The following is a 27,472-nucleotide window of genomic DNA, read 5'->3' on the forward strand; positions in this document are numbered from 1 at the left end:
GTGTTGATGTACTTTCTTGGTGAGTAGCACACTACTCCAGAACACATAAGGATCAATGGTGAATTAGTATAGTGAAATATGAAAGTAATTTGAGTGGTGGATCTTAATCAGTTATTTGGATTGAGAAGGATAGTGGAGGGATAGAAGAGAGAAAAAGGTTTGGATTCATATAGCGCTTGTTACCCCTGATGGGGTGTTGAAGCACTTTTTTGGCAAGTAGCACGCTACTCCGAAACCCTTAAAGGATTAGTGGTGAATTAGTATAGTGAAATATGAAAGTAATTTGAGTGGCGGATATTAGTCAGTTATTTGGATTGAGGAGGATAGCGGAGGGATAGAAAAGGTAAAAAAGATTTACATTTATATAGTGCTTGCTACCCCTAATGAGGTCCTGAAGTGCTTTTTTCAGCGAGTAGCACACTGCTCTGGAACCCATAAAGGATTAGTGGTAAATTAGTACAGTAAAATGGAAATGGAAATGTTAGTCTGTTATTTTGATTTAAAAGTATAGTGGAGGGATAGAAGAGTGAAGAATTTAGACTTTCTTTTTTTAATGGAGGTCATAGCAGTAGTGGAAGGCTTGTGATGAGTGAAAAGGGATGTGGAGGGGAAGAGTCAGAGGGAAGAGTTTAGAAAGGCTTGTTTTTGGGGATCAGTATAGTAAAAGAGGTGTCAGATGATGCAAGGAGGGGTAGAGTAGGGGAGAGTCTAGAAAAGGCTATTTTGGGGATCATAGTAGTGGTATATGGTTGGAGATAAATGAGAGAGTGGATGTAGAGGATATATTGATAGAGCTATAGGGTGAAAAATAGGGTAGTGCATTAGAAAGAGTAGAAGAAAAGTTTGTGATGAGTCAGAGAGTTGAGGTGGAAGATATATTGAGAGAGGTATGAGGTGAGAAATAGGGGAGTGTATTGGATATGATGAATTAGAAGTAAGTAAAAAATATATAGATCCATGCGTACATGGAAAGGTTATAGATGCATAAAGAAAGTAAGTATATGTAGATTAAAGATATTGATAGAGGTATAGGGTTAAAAATGGGGTAGTGCATTGAATATGCTTTTTTGGGGGGAGGAAAGTAATAAATATATAGATCCAAGTACATGGAAGTTATATAGATGCATAAAGGAAGTAATTATAAGTAGATTAAAGATGCATTTTTTTAAACATAATTATTCCTCATGTTTATACAAAGTAATACACATATATAGGAACATATCTATAGTACAAATAAATGTTTGTATACAGAGGGATATGTTGTATATTTCTGTTTGCGTGTCGTGGTTATGTGGGGAAGAGCTAATTCTTGAGTCGTTTTCTGAGGATAAGGTGATTGTCGGTGGATCTTATGTTGGGGGTAAAGAATTCCATATTTTGGCTGCTTGAACAGAGAAGGATGTGCCACCCATGGTTTTTTCTTGTATCTTGGACTTTTGAGGCAAGGTGCCACTCTAGAGTGGAGGTTCCTATGATGAATGTGTTTGGTGATTTCATTACTAATGAAGAGTGGTCCCATTCCATATGTCGCTTTGTGGGTGATACAAAGCCGCTTGAACATGGATCTTCTGGCATTAGGTAACCAATGCATAATTACAGGTACATATACGGTTACAATATGGATGTAAAACACTATTCTAATGGATACATTTTCAGTTATAAAATAAATGCAAAGTACTATTTCAAAGAATACCTGAATATATAAGAATTACAATATTATCCAAACCACAAATATGCAAATATATGTGAGGTGTGCAACTGGTTGTTACTGTAAAGAAAGCATTATTATGCACAAGCATATAAATGCTGAAATTACTTGCACTTTCTGTAACTGTTAAAGTGCACTGCATTACATAAAAATAATGTTACATCACACAAGGGTGTAGAGACATAATATCGAGTTTTTTTATCGATATACATATATATCGAGTTTTTAATATCATGGGGACAGAATATCGATGTCAAGAATATCATGGACAGAATATTGAATGGAATATCGAATGTACGGTAAGAAATACCAAAGTACATAATATTGAAGTTATTAAAATTGATACAAAAATATTGATGTTAATATCAGTGTATATTACTATGTATTTTATATGCATGTATTATATATTTTTTGTTAAGTATTGTATTTTTTTTACATATATGTATAAATCTTTTAGAATTTTTTTAAAGTAAATTATGCATTTTAGGACCGTAGCGGGTTGTGGGTGTATAGGGGAATAGGGTGGGAAGTAATTTAATTATGGTTAAATAAATAATATTTTATATGGATTATTAATTATTTGTAATTAACGTTGCCATTTTAGTTTTGTAGTGGGTTGTGGGTTTGTAGGGGAATAGGTGGGAAGTAATTTAATTGTAATTAAGTGATTATTATTTTTTTGTTTATTGGTATTGATAATTAATTTATTGTTACATGATTAATAATTGGTGATTAATTTGTATTAATTGATAATTATGTAAATTGTATTAATTATTTTTTGCAGCGGGTTATGGGTCTATAGTGGAGCAGGGTGGGAATAGTTTAATTATAGTTAATTAAATAATATTTTTTAGGAATTTTTAATTTTTTTTATTACATTTTGCGTTCTAGTTCTGTAGCGGGTTGTGGGTTTATAGGGGAATAAGGCGGGAAGTAATTTAATTGTAATTAAGTAAATATTATGTTTTGTTTATTGGTATTGATAATTAATTGATGATTAATTAATGATTGGTTATTAATTTTAATTAATTGATAATTATGTTAATTGTATTAATTCGTTTTTGGAGGGGGATATGGGTTTATAAGGGATTAAGGTGGGAAGAAATTTATTTGTAATTATTAATTATAGTTTATTGGTGTAGTTAATTTATTTATTATTTATTAATTGATAAATATTGTAATTATTTGAAATTGTATCTGGAGTGAGTTGTGTTTTTATTTGGGAATAGGGTGTGAAGTAGTTTAATGTTGTTAAGATAATTTATATTTTTAATTTATTGGTATTTTAAATTAATGTATTGATAATTAATTAATCAATTATTATTTTAATTAAAAAATATTTAATGTATAAATATGTTATTTTTAATCCCTACGCTATCTAATGTTTGCCCTACTGTTGCACTCTCTGGAGTGTGAATAGTAAGTTTCACCCCTACTCTATCCAACACTTTCCCTACTGTTGCACTCTCTGGAGTGGGAATAGTAATTATTACCCCTACGCTATCCAACGCTTTCCCCACTGTTGCACTCTCTAGAATGGGAATGTAATTTTAACACCTACGCTATCCAACGCTTTCCCTACTGTTGCACTCTTTGGAGTGTGCATAGTAATTTTAACATTTCCGCAATCCAACACTTTCTCTACTGTTGCACTCTCTGGAGTCCGAATAGTAATTTTGACCTCTACGCTATCCAACGTTTTCCCTACTGTTGCACTCTTTCGAGTAGGAATAGTAATTTTAATCCTTACGCTATCCAACGCTGTCCCTACTGTTGCACTCTTTGTTGTGGGAATAGTAATTGTTACCCCTACGGCATCCAACGCTTTCCCTACTGTTTCACTCTCTGGAGTGGGAATAGTAATTTTAACTCCTACCCTATCCAACGCTTTCCCCACTATTGCACTCTCTGGAGTGGGAATATAATTTGATCCCCTACGCTATCCATCGCTTTCCCTACAGTTGCACTCTTTGGAGTGTGAATAGTAATTTTAACATTTCCGGTATCCAACACTTTCTGTACTGTTGCACTCTCTGGAGTGGGTATAGTAATTTGGACCTCTACGCTATCCAACGCTTTCCCTACTGTTGCACTCACTAGAGTGGGAATAGTAATTGTAACTACTACGCTATCCAACGTTTTCCATACTGTTGCACTCACTGGAGTGGGAATAGTAATTTGAACTCCTACGCTATCCAACGCTTTCCCTACTGTTGGACTCACTGGAGTGGGAATATTAATTTTTACTCCTATGCTATCCAACGTTTTCCCTACTGTTGCACTCACTGGAGTGGGAATAGTAATTTGAACTCCTACGCTATCCAACGCTTTCCCTACTGTTGGACTCACTGGAGTGGGAATATTAATTTTTACTCCTATGCTATCCAACGTTTTCCCTACTGTTGCACTCACTGGAGTGGGAATAGTAATTTTTACCCCCACGCTATCCAACTCTTTCCCTACTGTTGCACTCAATGGAGTGGGAATAGTAGTTTTTACCCCTACGCTATCCAACGCTTTCCCTAGTATTACTTTTTATGGACTAACTATATGCATTATATTTTAAAATATATGTTTAATTTATTTTTACAGCATGTGTGTTAGTTATTATTTTTAAATACTTTTTAATATTTTTAACTATGTTTACTTCATTTAATATATATTGTTTACTATGTTTTACATTAATTTTAAGCATTTTAAAATATCAATATTTTTTACAATGATATTTTTGACATCGATATTTTTTGCGATATTTTTTTACTTACAATGTTGTAGATAGGAAGTCATTATTATTGATGTCGATATTCTGGCATCGATATTTTGCCAACTCGATATTTTGTCAGTCAGAATGTCAGTGATCCTCACATAAGTACATGAGGCCGTACATAAACACAAATGTAGCCTAGTTAAACATGAAAGGATGGAGTCAAAATTACACTGCTCCAATACCCCCTCTTATGGTGAATCAAGCCTTCACAGGTTACAATCTGATATTATCAGACGGACCATCTAAAACAATGTAGTTTTTAGCATCTTTCGACTACAATACTCTAGACATTTTTTGTTGTCGTAGTATATACTCTGACTCTCCTCTAACTCCACATCTACTCTCTTTCTCTTCACTCCACATTTAACTTGTGCATAATTGTATCCCTTAAAGGTTATGAATAGGAATATTACACAAAGAGCAATTATCAAAAGGGATTTCAATATGGCACCCAAAATTCCACTTTCCAGATTTCCAAATGGTTTCCCACAGCAGACAATCCATGTCTTTTGGCTTCCTCAGCTCCTGTCACTTCTAACTCTTTTAAATGCTTTTTTTAGTCCAATTATTTTCCGAATATATTTCTCCAGATCCTGACTTTAGTCTAGGATATAAGTACAGCAATGCTAATCTTTGAGGTATCCTACACACTTCTCCCTCCTTTGCGAGTAAAAGGTCTAATGAATGTTGGTTTTGTAAAACCATAGACCTTATTGTAACCATATCAGTATTTACAAGCAATAAAGAATTTGCAGTACTAGTAGCCAGTTGCTCTACTATTGTAGACTGCTTTCTAATTTTCAGATCATTCAGAATAACAACTGCAGACAGGATTGTAGCTCCAAAAATATCTCCTACTACGTCCGCTGCATTGCACCCCATCTAGTTCTAGATTTTGCTTCCCATACAGGATCATTGAAATGTTTCATATGATAAATCGTCTGGCAAACTATTTCAAGATAACATGTGCCATGCCATCCATGGGGCAATTACAAATAGGCATACTGTCAGCAAAGAAAATACACTCCAGGAATAATAGGATCCAGTCCCTCCAAGAAAAGATCCTCCTTCCCCCTCATGTCAAAAACATTTTCAAATTCACTCTGCCCTACAGATAAGGGGTCTACATAACTCTGATGAACATGAATACATAACTTTCTATTATGTTGCCAGTCTAAAGTCAAAGTGGGCAATTTTGACTTCACCTACTGTTCAATGTCTTCACTACTCAACCTGTGATGCTTTTTAAGATCCTTATCATATCAGATTTGCACTCTGTTATGTTCTTTAAATTTATAGGGGGCACAACTACTCAAAGGGATTTCCCGGCGGCAGCCTGGTAGGTGATGAAAAAGGGAACCGAGCATTACAGATTAAACAGCCATGTTTTTAAACATCTGCGAAAATTCCCATAAACGGTTTTCTTACATAATGAAATGGGGAGAGAGTTCCAGAGGGAGGATCCTAAGTAAGAAAGGGACCAACCGCGCATTCGCATACGTTTGGTTCTGGGGACAGCAAACTTAAACTGTGCAACTGAGCGTAGGGGACGTAAGGGTATATAGGGTTGGGCAAAAGATTGCAGATATTGTGAGGCTTAACCAGTTTTGATTTTAAACATGTAGCTCAAGGATTTGAATTTGATACGATTTTCCACCTTTGGCCAATGAAGATCGTGGAGAACTCCAGAGATGGAGGCAGTCTTAGCAACCTGGCAGAGCAACCTGGCAGCCATATTTAGCACCACCTGTAATCTTTGTATCACAGCTTTGTTAGAACCCAAATAGAGGACATTGCGCAGTCCAGCCTAGATGTAACAAGGGCCCGGACTACTGTTCTCTGAGTGGAGAGGTGTAGCATCCAAAGAATTTTCTTTAACCATTTAAGAATTGTGAAACAGGTTGAAGCCACCTTAGTAACTTGTTGTTTCATCAACAACTGGTCATCGATGATAAAGCCCAGGTTACGAACCTGATGAGAAGGCTGGGGTAAGGCACCCATTTCAGGGGGCCAATGCTGGGGACCCCAGAGATCTTGTTGCTTCCCTGAGATAAGAACTTCAATTTTTTTTCTCCATTGAGTTTGAGTAAATTGTCTTGCATCCAAGATGCAATTTTCCTCAAACCAAACTGAAGAGTGAATGATTCAGATTCCTTAGATGAAGAGAGGGAGAAGATTATCTGTGTGTCATCAGCATAGGTGAATAGGGGCAACCCCGCCTCTTCGGCAACATCTGCCAGAGGGCGAACATAAACATTAAACAACAAAGGGCTCAAAATAGAGCCTTGAAGCACTCCATAAGGGGACAGATGGGATTTAGAACAGGCTGGGGAGGAGGAAACCTGGACCGTGCAATTAGTAAGAAAGGAGGGGAGCCATTGAAGAGCTAAGCCCTAAAGACCCAAGGATTGCAGAGCTCTCCACAAGACAGTGTGCAACACTGTATCAAATGAGGCACTCAAGTCAAGTAGAACAAGGTCCACCATGTCGCCAATGTCCAGTCAATGTCGCATCCTTTCGGTGACTCCCAGTAAAGTAGACTCAGTGGAGAACCTGGTTCTAAAACCTGATTGAAAAATGTGAAGGAAGTTTCTAGTACTCTTCTCCAATCTTCCACTAAATTCAAAAACGTATTCTCCTCATTAAACATTGAACAATCCACCTTATGCCTGTGTGCATATGCAGTGTCTTGTGACTTAAGAAAATATTTCCCTGCAATCTCTGCATTTTTAAAATAAGGATTCTTGTTCAAATGATTGGACATAGGGATTTCTCAAAGGACTAACACATTATTTGAAAATTTGCAACTACCCTGTCTATAAAATAGACTCAGTAGAAGGCTACAAAATATTACATAGGTCAAAGGGATATGATGGTATGGTATACTTTCTGCAACAGACGCAGGCAACTGAGTGCACATGCAACAATCTCTTGCATTCATAGTATCACTGCATTCATAAATCAATCTATAATAAACATTTGAAGCATAATCTTCCCTTGATAGAGTTGTGTGCAGTTTCTTAAGCCCCCACAACTGTAGCAGCTGTGATGTAGTATGATCAACAGAAGGCTTAACTTCTACTTACCTATAAGTAACTGGATATAATTCTATAAGCATGATGATTAATACAACAACTACAGCTATTAATATACCTGCAATAATGTAGCCATGCCTATTAGTAATAGCTTCCGTTTCTTCATTAGAATCTAAACCGTTGGGTGGAACCTAGCAGCTGCGGTTTCCACCTGTGCAAGCAGCTTTACCATGTTCAAATGATAGGCAATAAAGTTATGCACAATTTCTTTGTGGCTCTTCTTTCTTCCATATAAAGTCTATTTAAATGTCTTTAATATTAAATGACTCAAGTTCAATGACAATCAGTTCCAGAATGAAGTGTTTCAGTATATTAACTAGCAGAGGGAACTCATTCTCATCCAAAAAAAGAAACTCGGCCACACCAAGAATAAGATGTCTCAAGGCACTCAATTTCACTAAGAAAGGAAGTTCAAATGTAAAAGTAAACTGAAGTTCAAGTTCCCAATGTTTCAGTTGGATTTTCACAATGATTCCAGAATTTCCAAAACTTGTTCTCTCTGTCATTTGCAAGGAAGTAAGTCCATTCATGGGAAGAGTACATTCCACAAGGCACTCTTGCTCGATTTGACCTTCTGAGCGTATTTCTCTCTCCTTCTCCGTCACTCACAACAGTTCCGTCAATATCCGCAGGGATGACGGGGGGGTCACCTTCTACCTGCGAGACCAGTCTCCCCCTCCCCTCTCCTGCTTTCTTGGCCAATGTTCTCCTTCAGCCACTCATGGTTGTACAGCAGTTGGACTTTCAATGAGTCTGAGTCTGGCTCAGTCACAGCCATAGGACTAGCCCCTTTGCTTTCAACTTCGACGACCAACTCCCCAGAACACCCCTCAGGCCAAATAAGTGCTGTTTCAGATTCTTGCTGGTCCCCAACAGCTTGACTAACTCACTCCTGTGGCCTCTCAACCACCACTGGCACATCTGGTAGTGGTGCTTCTATATCATTAAGGGGTCATGGAACTTAGCAAGTGTGGGCAGCAAGGCCCCAGTTGGGGAGACCTCTGCACTTCACAGCAGTCGTGGTGACAAGGATCTCCTGCAATGGCTCACGCCAATGAGGCTCCAGACAACTCTTTTGCACCAGGATCCAGTCACCAGTGCTTAGGTCATGGGAGTGTTCCTAGTGAGACGGGACTGTGGCAGCTTCAACCTAATGAGACCCAGAGCGCACCACATCAGCTAGTCCTTTGCAGTAATCAAGTATCAGATCATCAGTAATGTTTGCAGGTGCATTTGCAGGCACCACCGGCAACCTCACTGCCCTGCCTATGATTATCTCTTGGGAGGACAATCCTGTCCTTTGATTGGGTATGCTGCGAAGACTCATCAACACAAGCACCATAGCATCAGGCCATTTCAAAGATGTAGAAGCACACACTTTTGCAAGCCTGCATTTCAAAGTCACATTATCCTCCTCCACCGGACCTGAAGCCTAAGGTCTGCAACTACAATGCCATCTCTGTTCAACTTGTAAAGGAGTGCACAACATCCTCATGATTTCATTATTGAAGTGCATGCCTCAGTCAGATTCCAAAGAAGTTGGGAAGCCAAATCTAGGTATTAACCACCTCAACGAAAGACTTGCTACTGTGATACTATCATTCCTTCGTGTCCAATATGCCTAAAAAGATACACAGCAACAAACAACACATACTAGAGCCAATGCACATAGTCATCTCAATGAAGTCCAACTGCATCCTATTAAAAGGACAGCCTTGCCTCCATCTGTGACTCAGTGTTACTGCAGTCCTTTTTCTCACATTATTCATCTGACACACAACACATCTGTGGCACAATGCATCAGCCATGAACCTAAACTATAGATTGAACCAAGCCTGCCTAAAGAGCCGGACCATCGTCCCATCCCTCATGATTAGGACCATTATAATGTCTGCCCATTGGCGGCAATAGACTGTTAGGCAACGCTGAAAAACAAATCTCATCTTCATCTCTCTTGACACAACCTGCTTTGACCCAATTCTGATGTTCTGCCTCTGATATTTCTTTGTGCAACCTCTTGACTTCCTCCTAAGTATCAGCTGTAGTGAACAAAAGGTTGTAGTTGGTTTCATCTGTTCCCTCATTTGTATTCTCCCCATTAAAGGTACAAGCATTGTAAGGACAAAATCTAGCAACTTTGTCAGCCTTTTGGTTGCCCATGAACACATAATCATCCCCCTTACAATGCGCTGCACATTTAACAATGACAATTTGTGCAGGCAATAGCAATGGTTCGAGGAGTTTTCGGACTTGCTCCCCATTCTGAATGGGTGAGCCCGAGGATGTCATAAACCCCCTCTGGGACCATAACTGTGCAAAATCATGAACAACACCAAAGCTGTACTGACTATCAGTGAAAATAGTCACTCTCTGCTGGTCTGAGATACAGTATACTCTAGTAAGATCAATCAATTCAACCACTTGGGCTGAAAACACACCCTGGAGCCACAAAGCTTCAACTACTCCTGAAACTGTACAGACTGGATAAGCAACTCGGAAATTTCCTTCATGGTCTTTCAAGCATGAGCCATATACAAACAATGAAAAATCAGATTCAGGCAGTGGCTGCTCTTGTATATCTGGTCTTGGCTTGGTGCACAGCTCAGTAACATCGAGACAGCCATGCTCTACTTCATTATCATCATTATCAGTCTCAGGAAGAGACAGTAGCATTGCAGAATTCAAAACAGAACTTCTTCAGAGTCACATTTTCAGCTGCCAATATGATCTGCATATACCAGGTCAGGCAGCTGTTTGACAAATGCTAGGTGAGTACGCACATCTGCAGTATTTCCACAGAGTTTAGGCACATACACCATTAAAGAATAACCCATTACAATGCTTTCACATTTCTCTGTATTGACACACGCAGCTGCCACAGATTTAAGACATCCGGGCAAAGCCGCTGCTGCTGATTCTAAGGCGGCTGAAAGTACACCACAGGTCGATGGGCATTTCCATGTGTTTGTGTAAGCCCTGAGTGAGCACAGCCCTCCCTTTCATTGCAAAAAAGCAAAAACGCTTTGTTGTAATCAGGCTTTCCTAGTGCCAGGGCATGGCAGAAGTTTTCTCTCAACTACAGGAAGACAACTAAATATTCAATGTCTCAAGGCACCAGATCTAACAGATCCTTATGTGTCAGCATCTGTAAAGGCATGGCCACTAGGGAAAAGTTAGTTATCAACTGGTGACAGTAGCCCACCATTCCCAAAAGCATCCTGACCTCTTTCTGGATGGTTGGTGGTTTCATTTCGGATTCACTGAGAGTCTCTCTTGTGACACCATTCTGACTTCTTTCTCAATATGATGACCAAGATACAAGACTTCTTTCAAACAGTACTGATACTCCCAAGGGACACGTTATGTTCATTCTCAGCCAAGTGGTTCAGCATTGCAATAGTGTCAGTTTTGCAGGCTTTTCAAGAATTCGATGCAAACAGCTGGTCGTTGATATACTGAGCCAGGACAAAGTTGCAGGGCATAACCAAAGATTCCAATTTCTTTTTAAGGATCTGGTTAGAAATGGAGAGACTCTCAGTATACTATTTTAGGACTCAGCACCATGACAAAAAATGACTGCCAAGCCTTAATGTAAAAAGGAACTGACTGTTCTCATGCAAGGGTATGGAGAAGTAATCTTGACATAAATCGATAACAGAGAACCACTCAGCCTCACATGGAATTTGAAACAAAATAACAGCAGGATTCTGTACCACAGGACAAGGGATTACAATATTGTTCATCTCGTGAAGATCCTGCACAATGCGGTACTTACTGCTAGGCTTGTGGAGGCCCATAATGGGTGAGGTACATGGACTGACCATAATTCCTTCTAAAATTCCTTGTTGAATCATTGTCTCAATTAAAGGAGTTATTCTAGCAATCGTTTCAGGGTCAGATTATACTGGGGTGTTCTGGGATATTCTGCACTTGGTTTTATCTGTATACAGACAGGCTCAACTCCTTTGTCTTTTCCTTGAAAATTCCCAAACCTCAGACCTCACAGTGTCTCTAAGGTCCAAAGGTAATTCTTTACTTTTCATCACAGGGTACTGTGCAACAACCATATTTTGATTAACCATTTTAAAGATAACATCTTTGTCTGAAACTCGATGCCTCTCTGTGTACAATAAATGATGCAATTCAGTTAGCACAACAAGCCTTGTCCTAAGAAACTCACAGGACTTGAATCACAAACCACAAATTGGTGATTATCCTCAAAATTCACTACTTTTACTGGGACATCCTCAGTAATTGGATTCTTCTTTATTGATTAGCAACTCCTACAACTTGGATACAACTTGGAGAGGAGTAGGGCTGGAACTTCCACTGTTCACACAGTAGAACGGATAGCACATGTATCGACCAAAAATAATAAGTGTAGACATTTATCTCACCATCTACTTATTGGCCATTCTGGTCTACCTCTAAGACATTGCTAAGCATGCATACCTTCCTATTCCCTCAGGCACTGTCAGGTGGACTGTTCGGAATCAAAATTCTCAACAGTCTCAAACATAGGATGTTTCTGATAAGGACTGTTACCCTGAAAAGAATTCAGATTTACATTCCAATCTTGAGTACAAATGAATACCGCACTATTGGCAGTTACTTGCTGCATCGGAGATTTTGGAACTTGCATCACTGGGACTTGGGACAAATATAATGTTTGAGACCTCGGTCTTCTCCCATTTCCGGACTGCATGGGGTTAATATTTTGAGACTTTGTAAACCCTGGATTCTGTCATTGATTTGCAGGATTGAGACAACATTCTTACTTCCAATACCCCAACGTAATACAATAGTGGCACTGGTTAGAATTTTTCTAAATGGCTAAATCAATTTCAATGTCTGGATCAATAGGGACACCCCTACCGATTGACTGAAACCCAGCTCAAACTTGTATAGCAGGAGCTTCCTGCTGGTACACTCCCTGCATAGGGATTGCACTCCCAACAAAGGGAGGGCCTAGACTTCCCCTCTGAGCTGCATTCATCTGTGATGCCATGAGCATCTCCTTTAATTTCTTTCCCTCCCTTAACTCATATTGTTCTAAGTGCCTGCTTATGCTAACCATTCTCATTGCCTATTTTCTTTGTATATATTTTCGTGTGTACTAGAATCTAATATGTCTCGCTTCATATGCTCAGCGACTTGATTATATTGTGTTGTTCACAATTACGTAGAGTGCTCTAATAACTTCGGGTCTAGCTAACGCTATATAAATCGTATAAATAAATAAATTCTGCCTCATATCAATTTCATCATTGCAATACTTAACATATCGCAAAATCTCATCATCCGAAGTATTCTGCCAATAAATCATATGCTGTTGAATGATGAAGCTAATCTCAGGTCTCAATCCTGTCACAAACCTAGATACAAAATGTCCCATATCCTTAGGTTCCAACTTTTCTATCCCACTATAGTGTTTGAACACCTGAAACAATCTCTCATAATATGCACGAATCATCTCTCTGAGTTCCGGGGTTGTTCAATCAATCTTGACCCATTCAATATCTTGGGATGAGACATTAGACTTCAACCACGTCTTCACCTGGTTGTACTTCCTTATTAGTACTGGTGACTGACCATTAGTCAAAGGATTCCTCACTGGTTCTCTCTCAGGTCATTCTGTAGCTCTCTTACATGCTGTTCACAAATCACTTGGAACCACAATATCAAATAGAGTATTCAAATCAGTCCACAAAACCTTTGAAATGTTCCAAAACCATTTGACTTGTTTGTACCATTCCGCAGGTTTCTCTCTTAACCTAGGGAAATCATTAGTGAATGATGCAAGGTGACTTCTATTCTAAGGTACATGAACATAACCTCTACTAGGTACCTCTCATAAAGAGAAGCTTATAGCACCCACTTTCCCCTCTCCAGAAGGAGGTGGCTCCCCAATTGACCTTTTGAGACTTCTTCTTTTTGACCATTTGACTTCCCATTTATTCTACTCACTCCAAATCAGGATGCTTTGAATTAACTACAGAATTTGCATTTTCAACCCTGGTATTCTCATATTTTCTAGGTCCCGATCACAGAAGCATTGACAATGGCTCTTCTGTAAAGCTTTTGCTGCTCCAAATCTACATCATATTTCTGAGCTACGCGAGATAATTTATCATGAGAATTTCTTGCTCTCCTAGTAATAACCTTGCTCCTAAACAGAATCTAATTTATCTGTCTATTCCACAAATTAATCACTACTTTCACTTATTCTCAACTAATTCAAGTTTTAATTTAGCTACTTCCACCAAATTCACTTTTAATGATGACTTAATCATAACTTGACTTATTTCTGTACTTGCACTGCCATTCGAGGTGGCTACGAGAACCTTCAGCCATTCCTCAAGCTCCTGAGCATCGAGTCTGTGTGGCCCCTCAGAAGCTTTGGTACTGGTCCTTCTTTGGGGGGCTATTATGCACATCCAAGTGAGCAAACCTAAATCTGGCAAGCTCCGAAATGATCTCAAAGGTCCAATTTCAATCTTTTTCGCAGATGGGACTGCACTTGCGCCTCAAGGGGAACACACAGTCCTTGAGACCAAGGGAATAAACTTTACATTTAAACTTGTAAGAGCCTTCTCTCAGGCTCTCAATTCAGTTTGGAACTATCAAGCTATGTGTAAAACTCCCTGTGGAGCTGGGATTATATATAGGTACTACAGGGTCAATGGTGACTTGAACAGTGAGAGCATCTGGAACATTCGAAGCTGCTGTAACATTCAGAACTATGGCTGGCTGGGGGCACAAATCCCCGAACTCTGTCCCACTGACAGTTAAATCATATTCACAGTGGTGGTCCTCATTATATTAGAACTCACCCTTACTGGTGAAGTAGCAATTCCAGAATGTCAACTAGTATTAGTACTTCCACCTCTACTTGTTTGAGTCTCATTGTATGGAGGCAGATGCAACATCAACAACACATCTAGAAGACTATCACCATTATCACTGTCACCGGTTCACCTCCCTCAGTTGATTCCTTTGTTTCCTTTCCTCTTTTTCTTTTTTTCTTCTGTCTACCCTTCTCAAATTCCTCACCAGTCAATACAGAATATAACTTAGCTCCCTCTATCATATCTGTTTTCCAATTCTTCGGTTTTGTGTCCCACCTAATTTCAACATAAGTAAGCATTGCTTTTCTAGCTCTTCCCTGATATCTTTCCTTCTCTCCAGTATGAGCTGCTTGCTCCAAAGCATTGTGCACTTCAAACTGTGCAGGTCTAGGCTGTGGTATCATTTTATATATAATCCTCCTTAAGTTTTCAATGATTCTCACATTAAATGTACCATAGCGTGGAAATGCCAGTGCACCTTCTTTCTCAGTGATCTTGTGTAATTATTTAAACCAAATACAAGTATGAAGCCCTACATTTATCATCATATAATGACCTGCGGTATCTTCGACTGGTCTTATTCTCCCTCCCTAATAGGTATCCTCACGTCTTCCTTACCAAATCTCATATGACCGTAAAATATTTCATTTTCAGGTAAAATGTTAATAATCACAATTAAAATTGTTTATTTCAAACAGGATCCAATAATGAACTCACAATTCTCATCCCAAGTCAACAACCAATAACACAGCAGCACTCAATGACATATGCAACCAATAACAGCATGGTTTTATACCAACCGACCAGTTCCAGTGCAGCACACTGTGAAGTAAGTCTCACTCCTTACAGAGGTTCACCATCCTTTACAATTTCCGCAAATACACTCTCTTCAGTAATATGCACAGAAGCAAATACAATGCAATAGCTACAAGTAACAATTGTCTGCTTTGCTTAGGAAATCAAAAGAATTCAATCAGTCAAGAAATAATTCAGAATAACACTTTACAATCTACTCTGACACACATTCAAATGAAACCTCAAACTGTAGGGAATCACCCTGATCTATATAGTTTCCCTCTGCACAAAAGGTCCACCAAAATAATCATACCTCACTTTTACACATAAAGATAAATGTCCCTATCTCAACTGGGCTATCAACGACATCTCTTGAGAGACCCCACAAAATCTTAGCAGGCAATACAGTGTATTCCACACTTTTAATATCATCCTGGGATCTTAAGCCATGCCACACCTGTTAACAACTCTTCACATCAATCGCCAGATTTACACCACATTCAAAATACATTTGGTAATTGTTATAACACCACAAGCTAAGCATAAGCCTTACACGCAATCCTACAAAACTCACTCCCCCGCACTGCCACAAACCACTGGAACTCCACCAATCCTCTGAATCAAACTATGGGCTCTAGAAATGGGATTGGGATTTTAACTCTTCTCACAGCCCCCTATCTCACAACCATCTACTGCTACCATCTGATAATGCATAGAATATGGGCTCCATTTTCCTTGCCCATGCAATGGAAGATTTTAGATGCCTAAGGAATACAAGGAGTTAGGATTAACTACAATTTACCAATTACAATGTAACCAATTTGCCCACTTACACGTAGACTTGTACGGAGCATGCAGTTCTGTGCTCACTCTGCACACGCTCTCCGAGGGGGTTCCTAGATACTTGGACTATATGGGTCTAGTGTTAGTGATAATTGTTCAATTAATCAACACAAGGATTTACATGGTAAAACAATGCAGGCTTGAATCCCAATCGCTGCACACCAATGTGAGAAGCTGGCCTGGTATACGATATATGCTTATGTAAGTGGACACCTTGCACCAGTCCAGACAACCCTTATGGTGATTTAAGAGGCCTTTGCCAACCTTAGAAAGCTCTCTTAGTGGCATCTGTTGCAAGCAGCCTTCAGGCTTAGTCCAGATAGAGTGTAAAGCAGCTTGTTTCACCAGAATGCAATCTTATAGTATAGATCAAGTGAAAAATAATGGCACAAGGTATTAATATTTTTTTTTAATTTATTATATGTACTCTCTAACACATACCAATATCTCCAAACCGGAGATATGCACAATGCACACAATACTTTACAAAAAATCATAGTAAATAGAACGAAATACACACTGGGCTGCAGGGGGGCCAAACCATATACTAAGAAAGTGGTATAAGAACCACTACTGGAGTCAAGACAATGTTGAGAGGCTGTAGAAGTGCTGGGGACCTAAGGAACCACCCAAGTTGGGTATGTAGGAACCCCATGGAGAGTGTGTGCAAGGCGAGTACACAACCGCATGCTCCATACAAGTCTACGTGTAAGTCGCAGTCGGATTTTTAAAGATTAAAGGACCATTCCCAGTGGACCGTAAAGAAACGCTGTGGAAGACAGAAGGTTGGAGAACCACCCCACCTGTGGATACTTGAGTACCTACACCAGGGAAGCCGGGTGCATACGTGTGAAGTGGTGTTGGAAGCTGCCGTCTCTTCCAATGGAGGACTTCAGGAAAGTGCCGTTACTGGAAGAGGGGAAAGTGTCTGGTGGAATTTGAAGGTAGATTTTAGATGAGAAGGAGACAGAGTCTATGTCACTCAAGAGTGACCAGGAGACCTGGAAGACGAATGCCCTCCGATGTTGGGAGTTGCAGAAGAGTTGACGAGGACCTTAACTCTGCAGCTTTGAGGACCAGGCGATGCTGAAGAAGACCAGGAGCAATGCACGAGCTGTCCCATGAAGGATGTCGAGTGCTGAGGGGGTCAGTGTCTGGTGGGAGCACCAAAAATCCTTGGCAAATGTAACCAATGCAGGAGCTGAAGAAGGAGCAACGTCGGGACCAGCAAGGTCCAGGGGACTCACCACAAGCAGGGGAGTCAGGGTAGACCCTAAGCAAGGAAGTGAGCCCAAGAGAAACAAAGTGACCCTCAAATGGACCCACAGGCCGGAGGCACTGGAGTCGCGAGAGGACCTCAAGCAGCTCACAAAAAGGTGCAGGCCATGATGTACACGATGCAGCGTGGCTGGGGATTCTGATCACAGGAGATGCTCAAGGTTGAGGCTACTAGGAGCCCGAAGATATTCTTGGAAAAAAGTCAACAAGCCTTTACAAGTGCAAGTTGACGTGGTGCACAGGGGTTAAGTTATTGCAACCCACAAAGAATACGGGCCTCAAACTGTGTGAGAGAGTAGAACAGATCTCAGAACCTGTGTTAAATCACCACCTGTGTTGCAGAGCTATTCCAAGTCCAGAGGGGCTCAGGATCAGCAGAACGGTCAAATTAGTTGCAGTGCCTGTGAATGCAAGGGAGTGACTTCTTCACTCCAAGGGAGATTTCTTCAAGTGTCTTTGATGCCTTACAGGCCTTGGAAGGTTCTTGTATAATGCAGAGGCACAGACAATGCAGCAGACTGGAATGGAGATGAAGTTTGGCTCAAATGAATTCCAGCGCAGTCCAGAGTGCCCAGACGGTAGAAGTAGAAGTGGTGTCTGATCTGAATCTTATCCCATGAAGAATCTAGGGACCTACACCAAGGTAAGCTGTTACGTACCCTAGGGAAAGGGTTGGGAAGAATCAGGGGACCCTCCCAGGGGAGGGTCTAGACAGGGGGGAGGTTATTCCCATGTCCTGTGTCCAGTTTCATGCCAGAGCAGGAGCCAATGGCTCTCAGAACTGGCTTGAACTGGACTATGCACAGGGACACTAAATGTGCCCCTCATGCAGACTGAGTGGTGCTGGCAAGCGCACCCACCCCATCCCAATACACTAAATCCTGCCTGGGAGGTGGTCACACCTCCCTGTGACAGGATGCCTATTGTCCTACCTTCCTCTGCTCGAGCTTGGCTCAGCAGCAGGAGAGCTGAATCATGTCTCTGGTCAGCAGGAATCATTTTGTGCTGTCCGGTTCAAGAAGGCTGGTACCGGGAACACTGAGAGCCTAGCAGAGGGTTCTTCCAGTGCTTGGAATCATATCTCGCACACCGATTACAGTGTGGGAGTATGATTCCAGCATGTTAGATACAAACATGATAGGAGTTGTTGCAGCCAGTTTTGAGATGGTCATTGCGTAATTACGCGGTGCCCCTCTATATAGTATATGGCTGCTTCACTGACAACCCGGGAAAATGGATACCATAGGCTGCAAGGGTGTTCTGCTCATGCAGGGGCACCCACTCACTTAGAACATAGCACCCTTCCTTCAAGATTACAAAGGTCTGTAATAGGGGTGACCTATAGGTTTTAAATGTAGTGAACCTAGATACAGGAAACCTGTATCTTTAGTAAGTGTTGCTCGCACCAATTTACACAGGCTGCAATGGCAGGCCTGTAGTTCCATTGTAAATGGTTTTCATGTTTGGCATAATGTATGCTTCAGCCCATGGGAGACCTCTGATATGAATCAGTCTCATAAACAAAGTATAAAAATACAGAATCACTAATGGGTACCGAAACGTCACACAAACTTTATCCTCAATAACAGACAGCAAATGAGAAACTCTGTAGCTACAATGTAGAGTAAGAAATCAAAGCCTGGTGAGTAGATTGAAACTTTAAATCCACCTGCCTATTAGGCCTTGGAGTAAATGTCTGCTCTTCTCATGGAGTTTGCAGAGTTTATACCACTCCACACTCTGTGTAGAGCCTGGGGTTCCGAAAAACTCTGCAAAATGACACAGAGCAGAGTTTTTCCTCTCCCACGGTTCGCCAACATTAAGTTGGTGAGAAGATTGAATATTTTGATCCTCCTTCCCATACATGAGGTTGTCTAAGAAAACTTAAATTATAAACTAGGATTCAAGAAAACCCCACTCAAATCAGGGAATCAGAGAAAGGTGTCAGCATAGCAGAAGTTCTGTAGAAGTTCGCAAAGTAAGAATATTGTATAGCATGAAGCCACAGAACAGACATGTTACAAAGAAGCCTGCACCTCTGGAATCTAACTAACCTAAAGTGTGATGCCCAATTATACCCACAAAGAGAACCTTCAAGAATCCCATGTTATATATCTAATAATTTCCCATCTTCAAACAATAACCTTGGCAAGTACACTCAAGATTTCTTTCCTTTGGTCCACACATTAGAATGTCCTTGAATTTCTCCCGTTTCCTTATTCTGCATGAGCAGTACTCCTCTCTTCGTTTGTTCGTTAAAACTTCTTGTCCTTGCCAAAAGATACTCCTTTCGGACCTCAGTATATCTTACACACAATGTGCCTTTTTTTGAACGTGAGCTCATGCAACTGCATCTGCAGAGGAGAGAAAAAAACATTCTTCCAAAGCAAACATTCATGTCAAAGTTAAAACGTTAAGAAATCCCAGAGCTTTAGGACGTTGATAAACCTTAGTACAGCAAGCATCCCAAGACACATTTAAATGCATGATTACATGTACATATACAGTTACAATATCGATGTAAATCATTATTCAAATGGATACATTTTCAGTTATAAAATAAATGCAGAGTACTATTTAAATGAATATGTGTGTATATAGGAATTACAATGTTATCCAAACCACACAAATTCAAACATATCTGAGAACTGCAACTCGTTACAATAAAGAAAAAGTTAATATGCACACTCATATAACTGCTGAAACTACATCATAGAAGCACTTTTTGTAACTGTTGAAGTGCACTGCATTACATTAATAATATTACATCACACATGAGGCCATACATTTACATATGCGTGGCCTAGCTAAACATGAAAGGGTGGAGCCAAAATTATGCTGCTCCAGTTGTTACTGCGGGTCTCACACAAGTGATATGGGGAGGGGGAACCCTTTTTTTGCCCAAATTAGTATTAAGACCCAAATTGTTATGTAGGCCTAAGCACAGAAACATGGTGCTATGAATAAAACCTGTTGTGAGAAATAAGTGTATTCATGTATTTTCTATAGTTATGTTGATTTTTTCTTGGTTGGACACCCAAATAAAAAACAAGCGGTATAAATAGAAGGCAATCAGCAAGAGAGGGAGAATGGAAGAAATGTGAAAGGTATATCTTTGTGTCTATTTCCAGAGCATAACCTTGATGGCATCAGCCTATACTCAATATTTTCTATCATTTTCCATTACTACGGTTTATGATGTCTAAAAATATTGATAATTATATCGTCCTGAATTCCTCCAGAAGCGGTCGCTCCCCACGCAGCTCCCCACCCCGACTGCAGTGGTATCGTAGCACCTCAATCGAACCTGCCTCTCCTCGCATTTCTATTTCGTTTTTCATTGCTGCCAATTTAATATTTAAATTATTTAGCCTCACAGCGCGCAGTCAGTGGAATAGCATTGTGCCTTAATTGTAATCAGCTCACTGTATTATCAAGCGCGCAGTCAGTGGAATCGCATTGTGCCTTTAATTGAATCCATTTCACTGTATTATCATTGCATAGCCTTGTTTCCGAGGTATTGCCCCAATCCAGTTTCGTTTCTGGCCTGCTTGTAGTTTGTTGGTCTGCCTCCCTGCCCGGACCTCCACCCCGCCCTCCGCCTCCCAGCTGACCCTCCCTCCCACTGATACAACTGGCCCTACCCTCCGGCATCTTCTCTGTGACCGTCCTGAATTCCTCCAGAAGCGGTCGCTCCCCACGGAGCACCCCACCCCGACTGCAGTGGTATCGTAGCGCCTCAATCGAACCTGCCTCTCCTCGCATTTCTATTTCTTTTTTCATTGCTGCCAATTTAATATTTAAATTATTTAGCCTCGCAGCGCGCAGTCAGTGGAATCGCATTGTGCCTTAATTGTAATCAGCTCACTGTATTATCATGCGCGCAGTCAGTGGAATCGCATTGTGCCTTTATTTGAATCCATTTCACTGTATTATCATTGCATAGCGTTGTTTCCGAGGTATTGCCCCAATCCAGTTTCGTTTCTGGCCTGCTTGTAGTTTGTTGGTCTGCCTTCCTGCCTGGACCTCCACCCCGCCCTCCGCCTCCCAGCTGACCCTCCCTCGCCCCTCCCCCTCCACCATCCATTAATGACGGATGCATTTGCGCGCAGCGTTCACGCGCAGCGGACGCGCCCCATGCGCGCCGAAGTCGCGCCAAAGGTAAGCCCGTCTGCGCCTGTCCGCGCCAAGCCCGCGCCCAGCGCCAGACCCCCTGGCCCCCGTACCATCAACCCCACCCGCATTACTTACGACGCCTCCTCCCTCTTAGCCCTTAACCCCGGCCGACTCCCCAACTGCGCCCAAGCCGCTCCTGGACACACCCATGGACCCTTCACATGCATCTCCTGCAAGTATGACGGCACCAAGACCAACTCCTCATCCATGAACACCAAACAGAGATCTGACCCCAACCACCTAAAATGCATCCTGCTCAACACCCGCTCGGTCCACAGACACGCCATCGACCTTTGGAATCTACTAGACACCATCTCTCCGGACGTCGCCTTCCTAACAGAAACATGGATGAACGCATCCTCAGCCCCAGACATCACCATTGCCATCCCGGAAGGCTACAAGATCATCCGTAAGGACCGCACCAAGCAAACAGGAGGAGGCATCGCAATCGTCCATAAGAATTCCATCCGCATCTCAACCAGCTCAGACGCCAACCTTGCTAGCGCCGAACACCTTCACTTCCAGATCCACACCGACCCCAAGACCACACTCCGAGGCACCCTCCTTTACAGGCCACCAGGACCCCGTGCACAATTCAGTGAAGACATCACTGACTTTATCACCCCACACGCCCTCCCCTCCGAAGACTACATACTCCTGGGAGACCTCAATTTTCACCTGGAAAAGAGCAACGACAGCAACGCCACCACCCTTCTGGACAATCTGGCCAACCTCGGACTCAAACAACTTGTTAACACCCCCACTCACTACGCAGGCCACACACTCGACCCCATCTTCACCTCCAGCAAACATATCTCCTTCAGTCACACCACAGTTCTCCATTGGACGGATCACAGCTGTGTTCAGTTTGTCTACAAAAAGACCACAACCCACAACCTTCTTCAACCCACTTTGCGAAGAAACTGGAACAAAATCACCATCGACCAGATCTCCTCATCGCTTCTTCAAAACCCCCCGGCCCACTCTTCGAACGCCAACCAAGCAGCCACTAACCTCACTCAATGGCTTACCAACAGCGCCGACAACCTAGCACCTTTGAAAAAACGTCAAATCAAACTAGGCAGCAAAAACGCGCCCTGGTTCAACGATGATCTTAAGACATCCAAGAAACTCTGTCGCTCCCTTGTGAAGGCCTGGAAAAAAGACCCAAACACTAGCACCAAGGACGCCCTCAAAAACGCCACCCGCACACACCACCAACTGATCCGGACTGCCAAGAAAGCTGCACTTAAAGAACATCTAGATAACAACGCCCACAACAGCAAGGAATTATTCAACATCGTCAAAGAATTTACCAACCCCTCAGCCAACTCCAACGACATCACTCCCTCTCAAACCCTCTGCGACTCCCTTGCCTCGTTCTTCCACAACAAAATCGCAGACATCCACAACAGCTTCGACAACCAACACGGAGACCAACCCACCCAACCTTCTGCCGTACCCTCACCCCCCTTGAACATCCTTACTGATTGGAACCCAATCTCCACTGAAGACACCATCTGCCTGATGAACTCCATCCACTCAGGATCCCCCACAGACCCATGCCCTCACCATATCTTCAACAAAGCTGACTCCATCATAGCACCACACCTCCGAGACGTCATCAACTGCTCCCTCAACTCTGCCACCTTCCCGGAAAGCTGGAAACACGCCGAACTCAGCGCCCTTCTGAAAAACCCACAGCTGACCCCACCAAACTCAAAAACTACCGCCCCATCTCGCTCCTACCATTCCCGGCCAAAGTCATCGAGAAAGCCGTCAACAGCCAGCTCGCCGCCTTCCTCGAAACCAACAAATCCCTCGACTCCTCACAGTCTGGCTTCTGAGCAAAACACAGCACTGAGACCGCACACATCGCAGCAACAGACGACATTCGAACCCTACTGGACAATGGAGACACAGTCGCCCTCATCCTCCTTGACCTCTCCGCAGCCTTCGACACAGTCTGTCATAACACCCTCCTACAACGCCTCAGAAACATCGGAATCAAAGGAAAAGCACTGGATTGGATCACCTCGTTCCTTTCCGGAAGAACTCAGAGAGTCCGCCTTCCACCATTCAAGTCAGAAGCCACTGAAGTCATTTGCGGCGTACCACAAGGATCTTCACTTAGCCCCACTCTCTTCAACGTATACATGAGCCCCCTCGCGACCATCGCACGCCAACACAACCTCAACATCATCTCCTACGCTGATGACACTCAACTGATCCTCTCTCTCACCAAAGACCCGAACACCGCCAAAACCAACCTACATGAAGGAATGAAAGAAGTAGCCGAGTGGATGAAACACAGCCGTCTGAAACTGAACTCAGACAAAACAGAAGTCCTTATCTTAGGCACCTCCCCTTCCGCCTGGGATGACTCTTGGTGGCCAGAGGCCCTTGGAAAAGCACCCATCCCGACGGACCACGCACGGAACCTGGGCATCATCCTGACTCCTCACTCTTGATGAACAGACAAGTCAACGCCGTTTCATCATCGTGCTTCAACATTCTTCGCATGCTCAAAAAAACATTTCGCTGGATCCCCACCGAAACTAGAAAAACGGTCACCCACGCACTGGTCACGAGCCGACTGGACTACGGTAACACCCTATACGCCGGTACCACCGCAAAACTTCCGAAAAAACTCCAACGCATCCAGAACGCTTCAGCCAGACTCATACTAGACATCCCGCGTAAAGACCACATTTCTAGTCTCCTGAAAAACCTCCACTGGCTCCCCGTCAATAAGAGAATAACATTCCGCCTCTTAACCCACGCACACAAAGCACTTTACGAACTCGGACCCGAATGCCTCAACACACGACTTTCCTTCTACACCCCCTCCCGCCAGCTACGCTCCTCCAACCAAGCCCTTGCTGCCGTACCCCGCATCAACAAAATCACCATGGAAGGAAGATCCTTCTCCTACCTGGCAGCTAAAACCTGGAACTCACTCCCCATTCACCTTCGCCTCACTCAGAACCACCTAGCATTCAGAAAGCAACTTAAAACTTGGATATTCGACAAGTAATTCCCCACCCTTCCTCAAGCGCCTTGAGACCCTCTGGGTATGTAGCGCGCTATATAAATGATTTGACTTGACTTGACTTGATAATTACATATTTGAAAGGACAACGTTAAAAAATAGGATGGCAAATAAAAGTAGCTCTTAAGAATACAATATTGAAATACTGATATGTAAAAACTAAACAGGCAACAGAATGTAACTCGCCATGCAACATTTCTATGCAAATCCGCCTTTCTCAAGCCTCGCCAGCATGTCAAAAACCTGAAACATATATTTTTTTAAATCAATTTCTGTGGTGAACAAATGTATCAAGTTAGTGACAGACTGCTGATAAATATTAAATGGGGCCATGTGGTCGAGGATGGGGATGTAGAGAAAGGACAAAGCAAAGGCTCAAAGAGAACACGAGACATCTCATCGCTTTCAAAAGGAGAGTGTGGTTTGACAGAAGTCATTTTGAATCTGGTAAATGCAGATACAAATGTCTGTGCCCACATGTATGCAAATCATTATCCACTTAGTTCACACTCTAAAGTGCTAACGCTTAAACGTTTTCAGTCATCGGTCTGTTTTCTTATAACTAGGTGGTTTCATTTTAGAAGTGTGAGAAAAACACCACGTAAAGCCACGTAGTTGATAAACAGGCAAATGATGATGCTCGGTATAATCCCCTGCCCCGCCAGCCCTACCCCGCTGACCTGCACGGGCCGCTGCTGAGTAGCATGCAATTTTGAGTCACGTCACACGAAACAGGAAATAATTGTGTGGACTCAATGTTACCAGATGGTATGTCACATGGTAGTCCTTTTTCCATGGGGGTTAGGGGTCAAATTAGCTACTTTAGGCAATTCTACAGACTGGAGTTTCTGACCAATAAAATCAGGTCCATTGTTCTTGCACCCAGTAAATCTGAATGCAGGAACAATGGGCCACTCATGAAGCAGTGGAGTGGAGCGGGTTTGAACATTGCAATTCTGCTCTGCTCAACTTGCAATCGGGCCAACGCTTCAAATCATCTTAATGATAACATGTGGCGTCAGTTAGATCATAACTGTATTAAAGAGACCACCAACATGAGAGATGGCTGTGGTTTTAGTGGCTATGTACCTGTACTTTTTCAATATGAATGAGACCTTCCAGCTTTAAAGCCACTGTGCGGATGGTTTAACAGCAATGTATTTGTAATAGAAATGAAAATAACATACAGTAGGTAGACATCTTCAGGCATTTTAGCTATCCCTGGCACAAATTCTCAATTACATCTAAGCCCTCTCCCTAAATAAGGGGTCAAGCCCATCCAGTTATATACTACTGCACAAGGTGAGGACTTAATAATCAAGCAAGCCACAAGGAGATATGTGGGTGAGAGGCCTTTCCTAAAAAATAGGAATATTCCTCTCATAGTGAGTATTCAGTCAGACCTAGGAGGATCCTTTGTTTAATTTGTACAAAATATAGGTGCCAGTGCCCTCATCTGGAACTTACTGCAAATTGCATTGCCCACTGCCCCTGACAGCGCTGCCAATGACAGTTCCAAAAGAACTACAAAGCATTATAGCCCAACAAGTCTGACAATTCTTACTTTTCCAGGCCCCCAAAGCTTTAAGAATGGCTTGCCGGCAGGTATTAGCCATTTTTACTGTATATTGAGTTAATATAAAACTGTTGTGCTTATCTGTAAATTAGACAGACAGTGCCACCATGTGGCAGACCTGCGTAAGTGCCGGTGTTGACAATTGAAACTGGGGCGAAGCACCGGAAACCACAGGCGCAAACTAAGCACTGGGAGGATCCCATCCAAATAATTTATTGCTCCAACATTATAAGCAGTGTTTGAGGCATCAAGACTTCAGTGACTGGCAGATATAGCTTGCAGATAAACTTCCTCAAAATGAACCGTGAATATTTAAAAATGTTCCCATCAGAAATTCTAGTAGCCTGTGGATATTCCCCCCCTTTTTTTTTGCTTTCTCTTCCTTGTGCCACCCCCCCAGACACAGCAGTCCTGAAATTGATATTTGTTTGCATTTTTCTTCCCTATCAGACAGTGACATCGAAATTTAATGTAAGGGCATACTTTGTGTTTGTTGCAGGGATATGAGTTTACCTTAAAAAATGAAAAGACAAGAGGCATGTCGCAAAACAGGAGCAAGTTGGGCTAATTAAACACAGGAGCCGGGAGAGCATCAACAGAGTAGCATCTGAAGAAGGTCTCTTAGTGTACAGAGGTTTTGGCTGACCATTTATACCATTCGTGAGGTACAATAAACCGATCTTGCATTCTTGGCCTAGTCATAAACAACAAATAAAACCATCTGATAAGGGGTACACAGGTGACTCTCGACCTCAGGGAGAGCTAGTGTGGGCCAGTGTGTATCTGTCCAGATGTCCAGCATGAGAAGCGTGTGATCACTACGCGTGATGTGCATTCTGTGTCCTGATTGGCTAAATGTTCCTAACTGTATAGAGCATCTACCTTTGTGGTATTTTGGGCCGTGCACCTTTGGCCAAGCATGTTTTATTGGGACCAATTTCCACCGACCTGTTTGTGGTATATCTGTCTATCTGAGGGATCGATCAGGTTGTTTTTCTTTGGGCTAAGCGTAATCCCACCTGGGACTTGTAAATCCGTAGACTTGGGTTTGGGTCACAGGTCCTGTCTGACCACGTATCTCTGCCTCGAGGTCGGTGGGGAGTTCACCTTGGGTGAATCCAACAGCAATGATATGAGTTCAGTAAAATGTATACAATTAACATGGCGTCATTGATATCACTTTTACTGTCATCCTCAGTTTTGCATGTACAGTTGTCATAGCGTAAATTGATATTGTCTTTACTGATATTAGCATTGTTATGAGTGCATGGATTATGGCATGCATTGACATTGTTTCTACATAAATCGACATTGTTATGCAAGCACATTTTATG

The sequence above is a fragment of the Lissotriton helveticus genome, chromosome 12 (assembly GCF_964261635.1).
Source record: "Lissotriton helveticus chromosome 12, aLisHel1.1, whole genome shotgun sequence".
Classification (NCBI taxonomy): domain Eukaryota; kingdom Metazoa; phylum Chordata; class Amphibia; order Caudata; family Salamandridae; genus Lissotriton; species Lissotriton helveticus.